Consider the following 10000-nt stretch of genomic DNA (forward strand, 5'->3'; position numbering starts at 1 on the left):
CTGTTATAAAAGTTACAGTAACTAACAGTATAATATCTTTAGTATTGTTTTTAAATGTAAATATGGAACATAGACTTAAGTTCTACCCAAGTAGTTTAAGCACAGTGGGAGGTTTTGCACTTAGTAGCCTAGTCTCCTTCCATTCCAGAAAACAGACTTCTTTATTTGATAGCCTTTTATTTTTCCTTTTCTGATAACTTTGATGTTAGGGTAGAGATTACTGTGATAGCACACCAAATTCCCTATTTATGCAGTATGTTACAGTTGCAGTCAAAAATACTCTTGAGTTCTCTTTGTTTTCTTTTATATGAAGTAATAGAGCTTAGACTTGATCTCTATGACACTTCAACGTTTTTAAGTACATCAAAAGACAGTGTGGTAAATTAAAAGTTCACTTTCTGGATGCAAACAAAATATATCCTTTTAGTATTTTCAGTATTAGGGTGGACGGGGGAGCCTCGTGTGCCAGTTTTCAGTTTGTGACCAGACTCAGTTTCTAATTGGATGCTGTACAGTTTGAAGAATGTGCACTCTCTCTATGTATGCTTTGAATTAACCAAGTTCAAAACCTATTATTCAACCAAGCACTATAATAATTCTTTTGCCTATTACTTTCCTAGAGCTCTCAGATTATTCTATCAATGTATGGAAGATTAACTCCAAGGAAAACTGTGGGGCCAAGGAGAGAGGGTGCCTTATATAAGCATAATGAAACCCTATAAATGTAACATCACATATCGCAGTTATCTCTGTATCCTAAAAAGAAAAATAAAGTTGATGTTGTCATTAAAATGTAATTAGAATCCTTTTAAAACATTGAATTCCAAGTGTTGAGTTCCAGGGTACAAAACAGTATTCTAGTTATGGTCTTATAAATGCTAAGTAAAGGGGGTAATCACTTCCCTCAATTTATTTGCTCTGCTCCTTTTTGTAAAGCTCAGGTTGCTGTTGTCTACCTTCTCTGCCACAATACAGTGCTGGCTTACATTCAGTTTGCTACCCCACCAGGGCTCCCAGGTCCTTTTCTGCAGAGCTCCTCCCCAACCCATCCATCCCAGCTTGCATTGTTGCTGAGATTCCTTCTTCCCATGTACAGGACACTGCATTGACTTTTACTAAATTTTGTGAGATTCCTGCTGGCCCATCCTGTGGCCTGTCTTCTGTCTAGGTCACTCTGAATGGCAGCCTTGCCTCCCAGTTGGTTGTCGTCTGCAAGCTTGAGGAAACTATACTCTCACATCCTCCAGACCATTGTTAAAGATGGTAAACAAGAGTAGAAATTCATGATTGCAACTACATAAAGAGGAAAAAGGGCTGAATCTTACACCTTTCTTTAATCTTACCTTTTCTACCCTCTTTTTATTTACACTTAGATAATAATTTAAAATACAGTCTCAAGCTGTTTCTATACGGCTACCTGCTATTTATTATTAACATGACAGTAACATGTATATGAGGTCAGAATATCCTCTCACATTCCTCTACTTTCTCTTAGCCACTGAAAAAGCAGCTTTAAAAGGTAAAGCCATATCATCAGGCTTTCTACACTCAGCTTTTGGTGAAAGGTTAAAAAAAAATAGTGAGATGCAGTTTATATGCTCAAGTTGAGCAGTCGCACAAAGCAACAAGTATCCGTCACTTCTGTTGAAATGCATCTACAGTCCACTTGCCCAGTGGAGACAGACTGACAGAAGGTAATACTTAGGAAACTGTTCTACAACAAACTTTCTGCAGCGTTACAGATTGCACAGTACAACTATAACTATTACTGAATTTTAGGAACTATTTTTAATAAAAAAATGACTTCAAAATTGTTTGGGATATCTATGCGTCATACGTAATCTGTTTACTCTGAGAATACTGCCTAAATGTGAGTTCTTTGTATCTCAACAGTCTTTAACATACATAAAATTAATTTCGAAGTTGTATCACCTCTCCTAAAAATACATAGAGAACTTTTAGAAACTATTTTCAACTCTAAAGAAGCTCTTTTGCAAGAATATTAAATTGCTTAAGTCTCCATACTTTTGCTACAAATATACATTTGATTGTCATTTTTCACATTTTTCCTTATTACACAGTGGTTTTTATCTGAGATATATATACACTGTAGCAGTACGCTTCATCTTTCAGAAGTGTATTACCATGGACTAATTATCAGAGTGCACTAATGCAGAATCCATAGAAGTAAGGATTTGGTTTCAGGCTAGCAGCCTGGAATTATATTAAAATACAGCACATTTAAGAGAATTTGCTGAATGCCTTACAAGTCTAGACATTCAGCAAGGCTGATCACAGTCTTTCGGGCTGTGAAAATGCAGAATGCAAGATATTGCTAATTCTAAAAACAATCAAATATAATACTGTGTTCACTTTGTCTACTGAGTATGCAAAAACTTAAATTGTGGTAGGTTGCCTTCTAGTAAAAATTAAAGTGCACAGTAGGTCTTGTTGTACTTTTTTGCACGTTTATCCATATGGAGGAAATTTTGTTCAGCCAATTAGTATCAGAAATCAAGAGCTTTTTGCTTAAGAGTTTTTTGCTGTGTGGCTTCTGACTGTGGTCCTTAAAGTTTACATTCTGTTGAGTGTTCAAAATGATAAAATCATAAATTACAGGTTCTTTGCATTTGCACACATTACTAACACATAGACTTGAGAAAGTCTCATTTTTGATTTTAACTGATGATAGTGCTTCTAAACAACCATTTGAAGTTGCTCTTAATTTTTCACTTCTCCATCTTCCTAGCTTTGAATTCATGCTGATAATGCAGAATATTTTTGCGAAGACATGGACAGAAAGTATTCCAGCTGTCCTCTCAGAAGTAGAAGTTCCTTCTCTGGAAAAAAAATTAAATTTACATAGGAAACATCTATGTTCTTTCAGTTGCCTAGTGAAAGCAGAGAGCAAGGATAGGGACAGCTTTCAAAGTACATTAGTCGCACTAGTGAAAACAAATTCTGCATCCTCAAAACACAAAAAGTATTCTTCTGTTTCCATGTCCAAAATGTATTCTACCTCTGAAACTAGATTACACTCCATTTTTTTAATCTGCTTGTTCTCTTTTTAGGAATGGTGAGCTCTTTTTATATGACTATTGGACTGACAACCTGGTTTTTTCCTTTGTCACGTAGTAGTCTTGTCATGTAGGGATACTGTAACAGAACAGATCTCATGCAGGTATTCAAAGCAAATTTCTCTTACAAGTGAAAGTTGGCAACTGAAATAAAACTATTGTTGAAGAAACTGGAGAGTGATTCTAGAGCCCCTATGCTGGATACATGCAAGCAGCTTATTTTCCATAGTGCAACAGAAGCAGGAGGGTAAGTCTACAATGCAAAAGAATAGTTTTCATGTGACTAGTTTTACTGTATATTTTTCAACATGAATACTGACAATAATTTAGTGAAGCCAGCACCCTTGGTCTATCTTTTCATTTTATATGTGGGAAAATATCTTTTTTATTTCCACTTACTCTGGACAGCACGCACAATTGAAGTGAATGATGCTGACATGACCATGTTTCTAACCCACTACACACCTCCTTCTTGATGATCTTGAAATACTAGCTTATTCAGTAGCCATGCTTGAGTTTTCATCCAAATACTACTCCCAGTTTACAAACGAAACATTTGAACCATGAGCTGGTTAATTAACTTGGCCACAGTCCTATAGAGAGCTTGCATCAAAGCAAAGATTCAATCTTAAACTTGACAGGCATGAATTTATGAAGACTAGGGACTTCTGAATCCACACATGTTCATTCCTTGCTTCCTCTTTAAGCTAGAAGGGGAAAAATGGATGAACACAAAATGAAGGGCAATTTTTCTTTTTAACCTCTGTAAGTCTGTTGTCTACTTTTTCAGGGAAAATTCAGCTTTTCTACAGTACTGAGAATGTCTCAGTCTTCCTATTTCTGTATAAATGCCTGATGAATGCAGCCTCAGTAGTGCACTGATAAATTGGTGCTGGAGAGAATTTTTCTTGAGACAGTATTGCTGAGAAAAGCTGTTTGCCTTCAGATACTAAAAGTTACTTTTTTTTGGACTATTCTAACTTCTCTTTCTAGAATATGTTAGAGCAAGCTGATGTCCTAACTAGGCAGGAAACATGCTTAGAGTTAAGCATTGCACACTGGTGAGCTACTTGACCAATGTCATCTCAGATTTTAGATCACGGCCCTCAAATACATGAAGTTGTTTCTGTTAACAGAATTGCATATCTTCAAACTCATAGGAGGTAAGTGTCCTTTAGGGTGAGATCTCTTCCTTCCATAGCAAGGTCAATAACATATGTATAGATGCTGCTAATTCAGTGTTTACTTACCAATAGCAGGGAATGGGCCATGCTGTCTTCTCTAAAAATGCCTTTCATTGCAAATAATCCAATTTAAACCTTTCTTCAAACTTTCCCCTAGCATGTATGCAGCACTGTGCTGAAGCATGAGTATTAAATCCCTGGAACATCTTTCTACCAGTTTTGTCTTGAATAAGTACAGCATCCAGGTACTTCATACTGAAGATGCTAAAAAAGCATTGCGTGGCTTAACTTTTTTCTACTTTAGAATGACTCTGCTTGAGCAAAAATATGAAAGCTAAAAAGGGTGTTGAATGCAGTCCCTGAAGGATATTACTAAAACTCATCAATTAAAAAGCTAACTATAAAACAAAATACAGGAAGAGTCATCTGAAAGGGAGATCCAAATGTTTCAGAACTCTCTTAAGCAGACAATGAAAAACACCAAAAGAAACAGTGAAAAGATACTTAAAACCCAATGAAAAACAATTTGCTGAGGGCTGATGTTGAGATTTTTTTTCCCATGTAGGATCAATGACCCTGAGACCTCTCCTTAGTTTAGATGTTTTAACAAACTCCTTTTTTTTTTTTTTCTTTTCAGATCTCCTTAATCCAAAAAATTAATAGAGCCTTCAAGAGATAAACTTCCTTGAGTTTAGTCACTTCTTTGACTTAGGAGATTGGAAACCACTATTTGAAAATTAGAAGAAAATAAGCAGGTCAACAAAGTATAATGCTGCCAGATGAGATCTCTTCTGATTTTGAAAGGAATAGTTTAGGTGGGCTAGATCACTCAAAAAATACCTTTGGGCAGAACCTTTAGGCAGAAGGGGAAGAAATGTCATCCCAGCTTTACTCCACCACATTGCTTTGTGGCTGCAGCATGGTCAGCACTGTGCTGTCTGATGCCTTTGAGACTGATTCAGCTCAGCAGCAAAACTCTGGACTCCTGCATTAAACCACAGGTGTAAAGGGAACTGAGGAGAGTTCACTGGAGAGCCACTGGGATAGTAAATAGGCTGGAGCACTTGCTGCATGAGAAGAGGCTGTGGGAACTGGGACTTTTTCAGCTAGGAGAAGAGATGGTTTCGTGGGGGGCCAAGGAACAACCTGCTGCTACCTGTGGGGAGGTTATTAGAAGGATAGATGCACGCTGTTGACAGAGGTGATGTGGTGATTTGATGAGAAATAGGTGTAAATTGAATATGAGATGTATACAACTTAACAACTTTAAGTAACTTCTGTGGTCTATCAGTGTTACGTGTTCTGATTTTTGCTTTGTTAAAGTAGGTGCTCATTACTTGTGAAATGAATTTTATGAGAGATTTTAAGTATGAAAGTTTTCTTGTATAATTGGCTCTTGAACTTCTTTTGGTAAGCCTTAAAGTTACACTGTTAAAATAATTACAACTATTTCACAAAGTTTGCTGTATGACAAAAGAAAGAAACAAGATTTACATGTGATTATCTAGATGAAAAGTCCTACAGAAGATTGAAATTGAACATAGTAACTGTAATTATCTTAAAGGAAGTCTATTACAGTATGATAAAACTGTCAAAATAATGATTGAGGGTTCCAAGAAATCATGTAGAGTATCCATAAAGCTAATCATACGTCATAGCTTCAGAATTTAGAAATTGTATTTTGACCTTACTACACGATGGAGCCAATCAAAACATGTTTAATGAATGGGTTATAATACTTTTCCTTAATTAAATATTAAAACTCTTCCCAGTTGTTTTCTTCAGTGAAAAAGGGAATATGTTTTGCAGTCCATATGATGTGCATGCTATTTTACTGATTGCTTACTCTTTTTAAGGAATTATTAATTGACTTGGATCTGTTATTCATGTATACAAAATTTGTGGCAATACCTCTCCCAAAAAATTCATTGTGGCTTAACAACCCTGGTTTTGGTGGTTAAAAGAAATTCTAGTCCATTCTGTATGGTATCTATCATCCTTTTATTCTGTTATACCTGAATCCTTCTAGCAGTGTGGTAAGCTGCATGGCTACATCTCTTGTTCAGTTTCTTCTTTTGACTCAAGGAGAAGCATATGCAGCCAAGTGTTTGGTTTGGTGGGTATGCTGCTTTTGGCTGGGGTAATTTTCTTCCTTCCTAGTGGCTGGTATGGGGCTGTGTTTTGGATTTGTGCTGAACACAGGGTTGATAATCCAGAGATGTTTGTGTTTTTGTTGAGCAGTTCTTGCACAGAGCCAACAGCTTTTCTGCTTTTCATACTGCCACACTGGCAACAAAGTTGGGGGTGCATGGGAAGTTGGGAAGAGACACAGCTGGGGCAGGTGACCCAAAATGACCAAAAGGATATTCCAGACCATATGGCATCATGCTCAGTCTATAAACTGGGGGGAAGATGGAGGAAGGGGGGGACATTTAAAATGATAACATATATCTTCCCAAGTAAATGTTATGCATTATTGGGTCCTGCTCTCCTGGGGATGGCTGAACACCTACCTGCCCATGGGAAGTGGTGAATTAATTCCTTGTTTTGCTTTGCTTGTGTGAGTGCCTTTTGCTCTCCCTGTTAAACTGTTCTTTACCTCAACCACAGTTTTTCTAGCTTTTACCCCTCCTATTTCTCCCAAATTCTGCTCGTGGGGGAGTGAGCAAGCATCTAGTCATGATAGGTTTCAAAAATTCACTGAGAATATGTTTCTCCCAACTCCACCCTCCAGCAGGCACTTACAGATAACCTTTACCCATCTATCTTCTGTCTCCTGAAGAAGTTCGTAAAGCAAGTACAGGCTTTTGTTTTGAATCACTTCCAAAATGCTGATCCTTTTTTGAGAATATCTACTCTTTCAGTTTGCTTGGTTTTCTTTTGAATACTGGCAATGCTAAATATCCAGCATTTTTTAAATCCTGTGATGTCTTTGGCCCTGATGTTTTGTATCTATGACTTTCATAAATGTGTCTTTGCATTGAAAAAATGTTTAAATACTTTCTTCAGACTGTTGTTCAGAAATGGATGTTCTGATACTCAAAGAAAATGGTAAGCAGGCATCGTCTTTTGTGGTGTCCCTTTTTTTTGTGTCTTCTAAAATAAATTTTTCATTTGTCCAAGTATTATATGTTTTTTAGGCCACCACTGATTTTATTCTGTCCTTGAACCCCTAGTACTTGCAGTGGACATTTTGAGATAGGATGGCAGAAATTAATATAATGGTTCCAGGTGAGTCTAAGCAGGAGATATCAGTTATAAGGAGTTTGGTAGTATTTCCAAGTTCGTTTCTTCTTATTCAGCCTAATTAGAGTAGGTCATTAGGGAATACACAAGCTTGTTTCAGCCAGTTTATAGACTAGTAAAACATACAAATAACTGACTTGTTTCTTCCAAAGTGCATTACTGGATGCTATGATTTGGAAATATTTTCTGTCTTGGGCTCTGCTCTAGTGTCTCTGAAGATGTAACCTCTGAATGCTAAGCCTCAAATTCTTCACTTTTCAAACAGTGAAATCCCATAATTCAGATTAAATTTACTGTGTGAATAGTAGATTATGAATTCTATTCCTGTTCTCTGAATAGGAGATTCCTTGTTCCTTGTTTCTTTAGGAAAGCTATGAACTGAAGGTTCAAGTAATAGAAAGAGCTTTTAAAAATAATTTTGAGTCCTTAGCAGTACAATTAATCCTAAACTTATTTTCCAGGCTGTAGAGTTTCTTTCCTGTCTCAGATTCCCAAATCAGAATTCCGTCTACTGTTCTAAAGAACTTTGTTCTTTCTCTGCTTCAGAGGTGATTCTCTTTTTTCTCAGTGTTTTCCTTAGCTGATCCCATTTGACAGAAGTGTTTACTTTTATTCAGTATCAAGGATTGCTTGATTTACAGTTAATTTTATGTTTCTTTTCAGATTGGTTAAACAGTAGAGAGAAGGAAGAGGCACACATTTCACTTACAAAATCCTTTCTCTTGATCTGCTATTGAAGCATGTGGTTTTTTAGCCTTATTCTTATGCTCTGAAAATTCTTTCTTTCCATAAATTAAATCAGGGCCCAGCCCTGAAAAGACATATGCAAGGCCATCATGTGCTTGACCTGAAGCTTGCAGCTATGTGGAGCTGCAGCTTTTCGATAGGTGCCAATTTACTCAGATTCTTCTTCACTCAGAATCGTAACCTGAGTTTGACGTATTTGAATCCTCTATAACCCCATCACTTAACTTTTGTTAGGTCCTTACAAAACATTTTAAACAACCTGATTTATTATGTGTCAACTTATGTGACACCACTGCTAACTTTTGTTGTGAGGAAATGAACATGTATTTCTGCTTGTTCTCAGAGTCTAAGCCTTGACGGGGCTTTGTGATTTTTCTGGTTTTATGTGTGTGTGTGTGTGTGTGTGTGAATGGTTTGTTTCCTTAGCTTCTACTAATGAATTTTAACAAAGTTTTTTTTTAGGACTTTTTTTTTTTTTATTTACTTTCTTATGACGTGTCCGAAAATTGTAAGAGTTTAGTGACGTTCCAACCTTATGAAGTGGTATTGGTCATTCCTTAGTGTATCACAGTCACTTAAGTGCTTGTTACAGTGATCATTAAAAATGTAATGTAGTGGATATAGACTTTATTGCATGATTCCCTAATTACTGCTAACTTAGCATATAATTGACACTAATATTTACCTCCTTCCAAGTTTTCTCTACTATTTGCTGGTGTGTTATTTCACAAAGTAGGTGGACAGCATAAATTAAATATTAAATCCTTGCCTAAAGAAGCCTATTTTCTTAATAATGGAAAATCATTACACCTTAGTGAAAAATCATGTCCAGGATGTTTAACAATGTATGGCAATAGTGATTTGTGGATGCAAAAGAATTGCTATTGGCTTTGCATTCTCAGTTCCTTTTGTTTGTTATGTTTGAATAACATGTTAGCTTATAAACTGTGGTAGAATCTTTTAAGTGTCTTTATGAATTTATGAATCTTTAACAAGTGGCTTTTCTGCAAAATGGGTTTTCTACTTCATCATCTAGTGAGTGGGGTGATAGTGCTGACTGAACTATTGTTATTTAGCAAGTATCCTGTGAGCACTCGTCTGCTGATAGAATTTTGATGTGTGACAGAAAGTTGTGTTCCTTAAGAGCAATAAAAGGAAACTGGTTACTGTGGAATTACCTGTCTGTTTTCTTATTCCTGGCCCAGTGTTGACTGGCTGGTATAACATTAACTTGGAAGAATATTGCTGTGCAACCACTTGAAGATACCGGTTCATGTGTAACAAATTGGTTCAAATAAATTTGTAATTGGAACTAAATATTATTTCAAAATTGTTTGCAGATCATATTTAGCATAGTAGCTTTTGGAAACCCAAATTATATAAAAGAAAGATTTTTTTTTTTTTACCCAATTTGAAAGACACAAGAATTTTTATAGAAGATAGGAATATTATATATATTTTGCCTGTGGATAGCGTTGTTTTCATTCCGTTTCATCCATTTTTTACCTTACCCAACTTAGACACTCTAAGGCCTACTTCTAATTTTAACAGACTTTCAAAAAATGTATTATTTGCTGTGAAATATAATGCACTTAATTAGGAGAAGTTAAATTACCAACAATAAGGAAAAAAAGCAGTATTAGTGTGTACAGATGGAAAAATAAAGAGCTAGTAAATTGAATATGAAACTGACAATCATTAAACATGAATTTCATTTGACCAAGATATTTTAAAATATCAAATTCC

The 10000-nt window shown here is 36.0% G+C and overlaps 1 protein-coding gene across 6 annotated transcripts in view; it reads left to right on the forward strand.

The window, feature by feature from the left end:
• Positions 1-10000, forward strand: part of CDIN1 (CDAN1 interacting nuclease 1) — a 126002-nt gene that overhangs the window by 37923 nt on the left and 78079 nt on the right. The window lies entirely within an intron of this gene.

Source organism: Myiozetetes cayanensis, unplaced genomic scaffold, assembly GCF_022539395.1.
Source record: "Myiozetetes cayanensis isolate MyiCay16 unplaced genomic scaffold, myiCay2020 scf6-25, whole genome shotgun sequence".
NCBI lineage: Eukaryota > Metazoa > Chordata > Aves > Passeriformes > Tyrannidae > Myiozetetes > Myiozetetes cayanensis.